General features: G+C 40.7%; 1 long non-coding RNA gene across 1 annotated transcript in view; it reads right to left on the bottom strand.

The window, feature by feature from the left end:
* The window catches only part of LOC110520947, a 28,720-nt gene extending 18,973 nt beyond the window's left edge, over window positions 1–9,747 (bottom strand). The window contains exon 1 of the long non-coding RNA XR_002473058.2: window positions 9,335–9,747. This is a non-coding gene — a long non-coding RNA (uncharacterized LOC110520947). The remainder of the gene's footprint in view (window positions 1–9,334) is intronic.
* Window positions 9,748–12,505: the final 2,758 nt, after the last annotated feature.

Here is a 12,505-nt window from a genome sequence, read left to right on the forward strand (position 1 = left end):
CCTCTGAACAGTTGATGTTGAGATGTGTCTGTTACTTGAACTCTGTAGCATTTATTTGGGCTGCAATTTCTGAGGCTGGTAACTCTAATGAATTTATCCTCTGCGGTAGAGGTAACTCTGGATCTTCCTTTCCTGTGGCGGTCCTCACGAGAGCCAGTTTCATCATAGCTCTTGATGAATATTGCGACTGCAAATTATTATTATTTACTATTTTTTAAACATTTTAATTGAATATCTGAAACATACAATGTACTTGCAGTGAAGCCGCTCAACAACTACATCATACCAGTCATCCAACAGACTCCCATTCAGAGCGATACACAGAAGCATCCAGGGTCAATGCCCTGCTCAAGGGCACGTTGACAGATCTCCCTCTAGGACAAAAAAATGTGAACCCGAACTCTCAAAGATCCCCCCCACAGTCCCCTAATAGCTGACCCTCAACCATTCGAGACCTCCCCAAGAAGAACAGCAATGCCAACTGTATATGTTTGTGTGCCTGTCTGGCACTATTACATGTATGTATTCTTGTATGTGTTTATTTGAATGAGAGTGTTTGTTTATGCATGCGTACAAACACCTGCACGGCATCAGCCTCAGGCAAACCGGCATTAGTTGTAAAAACACTGCCCCTCAGTGTCATTCAAACATACTTTTTATTATGTTTTATTTTGACCCTTTTTTTGTACTTTTATCGTTGACCATCATTCTATCTCCCGCATAGCAACTCCACTCCCACATGTCTCCAATTCCACATCCCTACCCTCAGCTTCCCTCAGCCCATCCCATCTACAGTGGGGCAAAAAAAGTATTTAGTCAGCCACCAATTGTGCAAGTTCTCCCACTTAAAAAGATGAGTGAGGCCTGTAATTTTCATCATAGGTACACTTCAACTATGACAAAATGAGAAGAAAAAAAATCCAGAAAATCACATTGTAGGATTTTTAATGAATATATTTTCAAATTATGGTGGAAAATAAGTATTTGGTCAATAACAAAAGTTTATCTCAAAACTTTGTTATATACCCTTTGTTGGCAATGACAGAGGTCAAACGTTCATCCCGCGGATCTGCCAGCATCGGGGGTGGCTCTAGTACAGGACGAAGAACCCACTCATCCCGCAGATCCAGCCATGGACCCAGGCTGAACACTGTGCCTGGACTGGACCTCGGCGCAGGGGAAGGCTCCTGCCATGGAGCGGGACTGGACGCTGTGCCTGGACTGGGCATCGACGCAGGGGAAGGCTCCTGCCATGGAGCGGGACTGGACGCTGTGCCTGGACTGGGCATCGACGCAGGGGAAGGCTCTGGCCATGGACCTGGAGGTTACGGACCATTGACCGTCTCAGAAGGTTCCGGACCGTGGACCGTCTCAGGAGGTTCCGGACCGTGGACCGTCTCAGGAGGTTCCGGACCGTGGACCGTCTCAGGAGGTTCCGAACTGTGGACCGTCTCAGGAGGTTCTGGACCGTGGACCATCTCAGGAGGTTCCGGACCGTTGACCGTCTCAGGAGGTTCCGGACCGTTGACCGTCTCAGGAGGTTCCGGACCGTTGACCGCCTCAGGAGGTTCCGGACTGTGAACCATCTCCGGAGGTTCCGGACTGTGGACCGTCTTAGGGGGTTCCAAACTATGGACTGTCTCAGGAGGTGTCCAGGAGTCTGGAGATCGCTGCTGCTGCCCGTTACCACGCTGCTTGGTCCTTTGTTGGTGGGTGATTCTGTCACGATCGTCATTGGAATGAGGTGAGGACCAACGCGCAGCGTAGTGAGTGTTCATCGTATATTTATTAAACCGAGAACACTAAACAAAATAACAAAGGAGAAACTAAATGAAACAGTTCTGAAAGGTGACATACACATAACAGAAAATAATCACCCACGAAACACAAGTGGGAAAAGGCTACCTAAGTATGATTCTCAATCAAAGACAACTTACGACACCTGCCTCTGATTGAGAACCATACCAAAACACAACATAGAAAAAGGAACATAGACAACCTACCCAACTCACGCCCTGACCATACTAAAACAAAGACATAACAAAATAACTAAGGTCAGAACGTGAAATATACAGTGCATTCGGCAAGTACTCAGACTCCTTCCCAGGAACACAGTGGACTCCATTAATATAAATGAAAGAAGTTTGGAACCACCAAGACTACAGCCGTGGCCAAAAGTTTTGAGAATGACACAAATATTATTTTTCACAAAGTCTGCTGCCTCAGTTTTTATGATGGCAATTTGCATATACTCCAGAATGTTATGAAGAGCGATCAGATGAATTGCAATTAATTGCAAAGTCCCTCCTTGCCATGCAAATGAACCATAAGGCAAAAGTGATAACTAAGTTGCTCGGGGAACAAAACATTGACATTTTGGGTCCATGGCCAGGAAACTCCCCAGACCTTAATCCCCTTGAAAACTTGTGATCAATCCTCAAGAAGCGGGTGGACAAACAAAACCCCACAAATTCTGACAAACTCCAAGCATTGATTATGCAAGAATGGGCTGCCATCAGTCAGGATGTGGCCCAGAGGCTAATTGACAGCATGCCAGGGCGGATTGCAGAGGTCTTGAAAAAGAAGGGTCAACACTACAAATATTGACTCTTTGCATCAACTTCATGTAATTGTCAACAAAAGCCTTTGACACTTATGAAATGCCTGTAATTATACTTCATTATTCCATAGTAACATCTGACAAAAATATCTAAAGACATTGAAGCAGCAAACTTTGTGAAAATTAATATTTGTGTCATTCTTAAAACTTTTGGCCACGACTGAGAGCTGGCCGCCAAAATCTGTTTTGTCATTATGGGGTATTGTGTGTAGATTGATGAGGAAAAAAACTATTTAATCAATTTTGGAATAAGGCTGTAACGTAACAAAATGTGGAAAACGTCAAGGGGTCTAAATGCTTTCCAAATGCACTGTATATAAAAAGAAGTATGTGGAACCCCCTTCAAATATTTGTAGTTGGCTATTTCAGCCACACCCGTTACTGACAGATGTATAAAATCAAATACACAGCCATGCAATCTCCATAGACACACATCGGCAGTAGAATGGCTTACTGAAGAGCTCAGTGAATTTCAACTTGGCACCGTCATAGAATGTCACCTGTCCAACAAGCTGACCCGTTCAACTGTAACTGCTGGCATTGTGAAAATCTCCTGCTAGAAACGTCTAGGAGCAACAACGGCTCAGCCGTGAAGTGGTAGGCCACAGAAGCTCACAGACCGGGACGTTGAGTGCTGAAGTGCGTATTGCGTAAAAGTCGTCTGTCCTCAGTTGCAACACTCACTATCAAGTTTCAAACTTCCTCTGAAAGCAACGTCAGCACAAGAACAGTTTGTCTGGAGCTTCATAAAATGGGTTTCCAAGGCCGAGCATCCGCAATCAAGACTAAGATCACCATGCGCAATGCTAAGCATCGACTGGAGTGGTTTAAAGCTTGCCGCCATTGGACGCTGGAGCCGTGAAAATGCGTTCTCTGGAGTGATGAGTCACGCTTCACCATCTGGCAGTCCAACCAACAAATCTGGGTTTGGCGGATGTCAGGAGGACGCTGCCTATCCCAATGTATAGTGCCAACTGTAAAGTTTGGTGGAGGAGGAATAATGGTCTGGGGCTGTTTTTCATGGTTCATGCCCCTTAGTTCCAGTGACAGGAAATCTTAATGCTACAGCATACAGCGACATTCTATACGATTCCGTCATTCCAACTTTGTGGCAACAGTTTGGGGAAGGCCTTTTCCTGTTTGAGCATGATAATGCCCCAGTGCACAAAGCGAGGTCCATACAGAAATGGTTTGTTGAGATCGGTGTGAAAGAAATTGACTGGCCTGGACAGAGCCCCGATCTCTAACCCATCGAACACCTTTGGGATGAATTGGAATGCTGACTGCTAGCCAGGCCTAATCGCCAAACATCAGTGCCCAATCCCACTAATGCTGTTGTAGCTGAACGGAAGCAAATCCCCGCAGCAATGTTCCAACATCTAGTAGAAAGCCTTCCCAGAAGAATGGAGGCTGTTATAGCAGCAAAGGGGGTACCAACTCCATATTAATGCCCATGATTTTGGAATGAGGTGTTCAACGAGTGTGTGTCCACATACTTTTGGTCATGGAGTGTATATATACAGTACCAGTCAAAAGTTAAGACACATGTACTCATTCAAGGATTTTCTTTATTTTTGCTATTTTCTACATTGTAGAACAATAGTGAATACATCAAAACTATGAAATAACACATATAGAATCATGTTGTAACCAAAAAAAAGTGTTTAACAAATCAAAATATATTTTATATTTGAGATTCTTCAAAGTAGCCATCCATTGTCTTCATGACAGCTTTGCCACATGCTTGGCATTCTCTCAACCAGCTTAATTAGGTAGTCTCCTTGAATGCATTTCAATTAACAATAAAGAAAATTTCAAGAACTTTAAAATCTCCTTCTAGTGCTGTCACAAAAACCATCAAGCGCTATGATGAAACTGGCTCTCATGAGAAAGGAAAAGAAGATCCAGAGTTACCTCTGCTGCAGAGGATGAGTTCAATAGAGTTACCAGCCTCAGAAATTGCAGGCCAAATAAATGCTTACCAGAGTTCAAGTAACAGACACATCTCAACATCAACTGTTCAGAGGAGACTGCGTGAACCAGGACTTCATGGTTGAATTGATATAAAAGAGATCACTACATACGGACACCAATAATAAGAGACTTGCTTGGGCCAAGAAACACGAGCAATGGACATTAGACCGGTGGAAATTGATGTCCGCGTGTGTGTGGTTCCCACCGTGAAGCATGGAGGAGGAGGTGTGATTGTGTAGGGGTGCTTTGCTGGTGACATTCTAAGTGATTTATTTAGAATTCAAGGCACACTTAACCAGCATGGCTACCACAGAATTCTGCAGCGATATACCATGCCATCTGGTTTGCGGTTAGTGGGACTATCACTTGTTTTTCAACAGGACAATGACCCAACACACCTCTAGGCTGTTTAAGGGCTATTTGCCAAGAAGGACAGTGGTGGACTGCTGTATCAGATGACCTGGACTCCACAGTCACCCAACCTCAAGCCAATTGAGATGGTTTTGGATGAGTTGGACCGCAGAGTGAAGGAAAAGCAGCCAACGAGTGCTCAGCATATGTGGGAACTCCTTCAAGACTGTTGGAAAAGCATTCCTCATGAATCTGGTTGAGAGAATGCCAAGAGTGTGCAGGGCTGTCATCAAGGCAAAGGGTGGCTACTTTGAAGAATATCAAATATAAAAAATATTTTGATTTATTTTACACTTTTTTGGTTACTACATGATTCCATTTGTATTATTTCATAGTTTGCATGTCTTCGCTGTTATTTTACAACGTAGCAAATAGTAAAATAAAGAAAACTCTTTCAATGAGACGGTGTGTCCAAGAATTTGACTGGTACTGTGTATCTATATATATATATATATATATATATATATATATATATATATATATATATATATATTTGAAGACGGAAGTTTACATACACCTTAGCCAAATACATTTAAACTCAGTTTTTCACAATTCCTGACATTTAATCCTCGTAAATGACCTGTCTTAGGTCAGATAGGATCACCACTTTATTTTAAGAATGTCAGCGATTGGGTGCAGAGTGAAAGCGGAGTCAGGCGCAGGACACAGGTATAGAGTATTCCAACTGAGTTTACTCAAAGAATAAAGCAAAATTCCAAATAGGAACATACAACACAACTCTAACACAAACAACCACTAACGACATGAACAATCACGGACAGAACATAAATGTATGTCAGATGGTAAATAGGGAATGTAATGAGGGAATGTAAAACACGTGTGTGTGTAATCAGACAAAACAAAACGAAACAGAAAAATGGATCGGTAGTGACTAGAAAGCCGGTGACGTTGACCGCCGAACACCACCCGAACAAGGAGAAGGGCCGACTTCGGCGGAAGTCGTGACAAAGATTGTGAAATGTCAGAATAATAGTAGAGATAATTATTTATTTCAGATTTTATTTCTTTCATCACATTCCCAGTGGGTCAGAAGTTTACATACACTCACTTAGTATTTGGTAGCATTTCCTTTAAATTGTTTAACTTGGGTCAAACGTTTTGGGTAGCCTTGTACAAGCTTCCCACAATACGTTGGGTGAATTTTGGCCCATTCCTCCTGACAGAGCTGGTGTAACTGAGTCCGGTTTGTAGAACTCCTTGCGAACACAAGCTTTTTCAGTTCTGCCCACAAATGTTCTATAGGATTAAGGTCAGGGCTTTGTGATGGCCACTCCAATACCGTGACTTTGCTGTCCTTAAGCCATTTTGCCACAACTTTGGAAGTATGCTTGGTGGGTGTCATTGTCCATTTGGATGACCCATTTGCGACCAAGCTTTAACTTCCTGACTGATGTCTTGAGATGTTGCTTCAATATATCCACATAATTTTCCTCCCTCATGATGCCATCTATTTTGTGAAGTGCACCGGTCCTTCCAGCAGCAAAGCACCTCCAAAACATGATTCTGCCACCCCCGTGGGATGGTGTTCTTCGGCTTTTAAGCCTCCCCCTTTTTCCTCCAAACATAACGATGGTCATTATGGCCAAACAATTATATTTTTGTTTCATCAGACCAGAGGACATTTCTCCAAAAAGTACAATCTTTGGCCCCACGTGCAGTTGCAAAGCGTAGTCTGGCTATTTTATGGCGGTTTTGGAGCAGTGGCTTCTTCCTTGCTGAGCGTCCTTTCACGTTATGTCGACATAGGCCTTGTTTTACTGTGCATATAGATACTTTTGTACCTGTTTCCTCCAGCATCTTCACAAGGTCCTTTGCTGTTGTTCTGGGATTGATCTGCACTTTCGCACCAATGTACATTAATCTCTAGGAGACAGAACGCATCACCTTCCTGAGCGGTATGACGGCTGCGTGGTCCCATTGTGTTTATACTTGCGTACTATTGTTTGTACAGATGAACATGGTACCTTCAGGCGTTTGGAAATTGCTCCCAAGGATGAACCAGACTTGTGGAGGTCTACAATATTTTTCTGAGGTCTTCGCTGATTTCTTTGATTTTCTCATAATGTCAAGCAAAGAGGCACTGAGTTTGAAGGTAGGCCTTGAAATACATCCACAGGTACACCTCCAATTGACTCAAATTATGTAAATTAGCCTATCAGAAGCTTCTAAAGTCGTGACATAATTTTCTGGAATTTCCCAAGCTGTTTAAAGCCACAGTCAACTTAGTGTATGTAAACTTCTGACCCACTGGAATTGTGATACAGTGAATTATAAGTGAAATAATCTGTCTGTAAACAATTATAAATATATATATATATATATATATACAAATAGGTTTTGTTTGTATAAAACAATATATTTTAAAAAGTATAGTCAGACATGCATGTGTTGGCCTGCATGTAGCCTTATAAGCATAGCACAGATTGTTGTGAGTGCATTAAAAAATGCATGTTTGATTTTCAGTGGCTCAATCTTAAACCCATATGCATAGCATAAGTGCCAAAATAGTCAAACATGCCATATTTTTCTAAATGGCTTACATCGCTGAAACAGAATATGTCTGAAGTGTCGATAAGTGACTGAACATTGGTTCGATAGATCATCAGTGATTATAGTAAACAGTCAGTAGTAAACAGTAGCATTCAATAGTAAGACACCATCAGGATATGACACCTCTATTTGGAGAATAACAGCATGTTCATTTCATAGGTCGAGCCCTTTCCTACATGCACTTCACAAACTCGAATGAAATCAACGATCAGATTCACAAACATCGATGACTTAAAAGGATTCAGTTTTAGCTAATGTCATCGATATATGTATTTCTATACGCTTATTAGTATGTATGCTTATGTATTATCTATATTATATAATACACGACTCCCTTGTAAATTGCAATGTTTGACAAACTATAGCAAAAGGAAAAATTTTACTTATGAATTATTACACTGTTATAAAGTCTTATTTTTGTTATTATCAAATTAACTAGATTGTTTATATTATTCGTATTTAGATCATTTGCCATCGTACAATTTGCCATTAAATACGAATTAAGAAAGGAACGCAAAAAACATTGTTGCATAATGAAAATGTTTTATTTCAGGTTGTATTTTATTTGACAATATTATAGTCTACCACACAGTGAATGTTTATGTTTTCTTCCAAGCATTTAATCTTAAAGGTGAAACCACTCTCTGATGTTGGTGATCAATACGATGCCAATAAACATCCCTGACATGGCCAAATATATTGATTATCGATAGATTCACAGCCATAAAGGATGATGACTACTCTAGTTGTTTTTGGGGCAGCCGAACACTTTTACTACCCCACATTACATTATACATGTTAGGCTACATCATAGAAATAAATTATGCATATATGTAAAAACCAAGTTGTGTATATTAATTCGAGTAAACATGCAATAGTGTCCCTACGCATTCTAGACCCAATTCTACCTGTCAATCGATCAGAATGCGGATAGATCGACATGGCACCAGTGCTATTGATCACTGCAAGTCCTCTATGCGCAGGATGCTTTCAAATGCAAACGTCCCTAAATAATAATCCATGGCAACACAGTAATATATTTTAACAAACTGCAGGCAAACGCTTTACAAAAACGGAGATTCGATGAGAGCACGTAGACCTTTCACACATTTACAAAATCAACTATTATGCAGTCGTAGAAGTGTTTCAAACCGAGATATGTTCAAGATATGTTCCTTTAATTAAGTCAAATGTAAAAAAAATAGCATTACTTTTTTTTAAAGACTTTAGCGTCACAACGTTATAAAGCTTATAGGCGGGACTATGCATTACTTGAATGTCCCTACATCAGCGTTTGTACAGGCCTCTGTGTCCAGTAAACTTATGTGTGAAATGAACAGAATTAGAAAAAACAGAGATAGAGTTATGCGAGGAAGCAGTTGTCAATGTGTTTCAGCTGTCGCTCGTCGAGATATGAGGACATTCCAACACAATACAGACATGCAAGAGAAAGCTACTGGTAGTTTGAAATAATACATTTATAGCCAATTTCAATAATCTACTATAGAGCTGGTTATGACGTTTTTAATAAGGAAACTGAAAGTTAAATGCTAAGCATATGAGCCTACGAGATCATTGTAATGCATATGAGAAATAGGAAACATAGTGGAGGTGGTGATAGTCTGACAAACACACACACACACACACACACACACACACACACACACACACACACACACACACACACACACACACACACACACACACACACACACACACACACACACACAAGTTTAATATAGACACACACGGACTTACTTAAAGTAGAGCTCGTCAAACAAGCGAGTTTCCGAGTTTCTCACACCCAAGACCATCCAGCATCTGGGGCTCTGTGGCATTGCAGAGTGCTCCATCCCGCTGACTGGCTCAGAGGCCTCTGATGAATGCGACATTACTAAACACGGGTACTTAACTTTTGCCAATAGCCAGATTCAAGTAAATATACTTTAGAATACATTAACCGCGATGCATCAGCGACGGAGTCATTCAAGAAGCCATGAAAAGATTATTCTGTCTATGTCGAGTGATCTCTTTAAAGACTTGAAAAATATAGCTTGTGTAAGGGCTTCACTTTGCTTGGTACGAATTCACTTTCATTGGTTCGCGCTGTGAGACGACAGGCAGCTTATGTGGTCTGGAATTTTTGGTAATACATACTGCAAGAATAACATGTTCACACTACATGCATATCTCTTCGAGGACTTCCAAAAACCTTACTCAAGATGAACTTTCGTACTATTGATTTGTGTATAAAAAAAAAACTATATTCCAATATTCAACCATGTCTCCCAACAACATTGAGAGAAAACTTTGAAACGAATTATTCTAACATTGTTATTAAAAATAAAAAGTTTATAGAAGCACTATGTCGTTTGTGAATAGAGAAATCAATAATCCCTAGACCTAAATAGGCATAATAATAATAATACAAATAATAATATTAATCGTATTATAATATATAAAGTGGTTGATATTAACATCAGCGCAACTTATCAGTTTAAATAAATAAAATAAAAATGATGTTTAGGCCTACAAAAAAAAACTAATGTAGACTCAGATTTCTCAGATTTGTGGTTTACCAGAGAGCCAGACAATAAGTTCATATAATTATTGATAAAGAAACGCGTTTGTTGCTGCTGCTATTCTACTTATTAACAACAGGTGCTACAAAAAGGTGATTAGTTAAGGTGTGAAAAGCCTGGTAAGGTACCGTGCATATCTCACTTTAAGGGGGGGGGGGGGGGGGGGGTTGTTTATGTTTCCTACCAGACTGCATCTCCCTGTTATTTTGGTGACCCGATGCTTCGGAGTAAGTAGGCGGTGGCAGCACCAGGGTGGCTGAGTAAAGTCGATGGTGCTGAATCGGTCGACCCACCCGCTGTTAATAACGTGAAATAAATATCTGAGCCTCAGCGGCATCGCCCCTCTTACACCGCAGATATCGACAACGTTAATATTTTACATTGTTGGCCTGTTCACCACAGGATACGCTTATTTGGACATTCGAAAACAGTAGGCCTACAGTGAAATTAAAATAAAAAAACAGCTCTAGGCGAATATATTTATTTTTAAGAATGTGTGTGTGTGTGTGTCCAGTAGATCATTCGATTATATTACAACGCTCAATAAGCTACTATTGATGGCCCAGTGCACCGAGTTTCCAACAGTTTTTGAAAGTCAAACTACAACAACAACAAAGTTTAACATCGATTTGAAACGAGATGTTATAACAAACAAATAAAGGGATAGTGTTATGTCGACAAATATAGTTTTGATGATAAGGCAACAGGTAGGACTATAGCCTAGCAAGGAACCTTCTGCTGTATGCAACCTTCTGTACCGTTCACAAAGTGGCACTATACAAACTTTTAACAGCCCTTTTTCTTTGTGGTAAACCCGTGTGACTTAGCAGCGAAGAAGGATGAAAGTTAACATCCATCACAGAGCTGACCAATAGGTTCGCTGCGCGGAGATGACAGATTCGCTGCTGGGTAGAGTAATTCATTTTGGATAGCAGTGGTCTCTGGGATCAATAGAGGGACATTAACCCGGGCGGACACTGTTGTTTCCCTGATGCCACCAGTACCATCCTCCAATGGCTAACAACAAGGCACCATTTTACAATCAGGGGACCCATAAAATGGGGTTAGAAACCTAGGCCTACATAGCACCTTTTCATAATTGGAATGCAGCCTAACTTGGGTAGACTTAGCCTTAATTAAGTTGTCACAAAATCAATTCTGAGTAAATTCTGTAGTGTATGCAAATATATATAATATATATATAAGAGCGTAAGAGCTTTGGACCAGTAACCAAAAAGTCGTTGGCTCGAATCCCCAAGCCGACTATGTGAAAAATCTGTCGATGTGCCCTTGAGCGAGACAATTAACCCTAATGTCTCCGGTAAGTCACACTGAATAAGAGCGTCTGCTAAATGACTAAATGTACATCTGAAATGAGGACCATATTCCAAGTGGGCACTTTCTGCTGCTTTTAAATCTCATTCAAATGGAAATTGGAGTGAATCTCGTTGATACACACAGTAAGTAGAAAGAAGCGACCACAAACATAGGCTTGTCCCAAGACATTGCGGGTCACATACACGGAACTTTTAATTTTAATTTTCACGTGGTGTGTGTGCAGAGAGATAATAATGCTGTCCTCGATGGTTTCCTCGGTTATGGGCTATTGAAGACCTAGGACAGACCCATGTCTTGATTGCAACATTAAACTTAGTTAGATAAGCTACTGGGCCTTAGTTTTGTGGTGCAAATACAATGTAAAATAGGTCCAATACTATATTACTTAACATATTATAAATATAGGCCTATACAGGTTTGTACAAGTAGAATAGACTCCACACACATTTTACGCATGCAAAATAGTATTTTGAAACTGATGCTCTTTAAAAAATGACAAATACATACTGTACAAACCAGGCTAAGAAAAACAATTCAAATAGGCCACATAATAAATGACTGTACATATTTTGAGGTAACCACCTGACAGGCTAAATTCCAAACTGAAATGGAACTACGAGTTAAATCTCCGCATGGTTTGGACCAACCCAAAAAGCTTTTTCCACAACCCCACATATCTGAGGTTTCTCGTGATCTAATGAAGCACCTATGGCTTCTGTATATTTTACTGCTGCAGTATCGATGAATCGCCCACTGATCTATACATCCATTGACACTGATGAATTAGGATTGCTGACCTGGATTGACGTCAGCAGGCAGCGAGCTTTAACACGGGTCATAACAAGTCAGAAGTTGGGAAATTGTGAAGGAAAATTAGACTGAAAATGAGAATATAGATGAGGCCCCGTATAGCCTATGCCTTTACCGTCCATCAACTGCATACACAGCACATACAGCATAAACACATATAGCCAATACATTCATGGCTTTTATAGTTGGCTCAAATATT

This window comes from Oncorhynchus mykiss, chromosome 30 (assembly GCF_013265735.2).
Source record: "Oncorhynchus mykiss isolate Arlee chromosome 30, USDA_OmykA_1.1, whole genome shotgun sequence".
In the NCBI taxonomy this organism is placed as follows: Eukaryota; Metazoa; Chordata; class Actinopteri; order Salmoniformes; family Salmonidae; genus Oncorhynchus; species Oncorhynchus mykiss.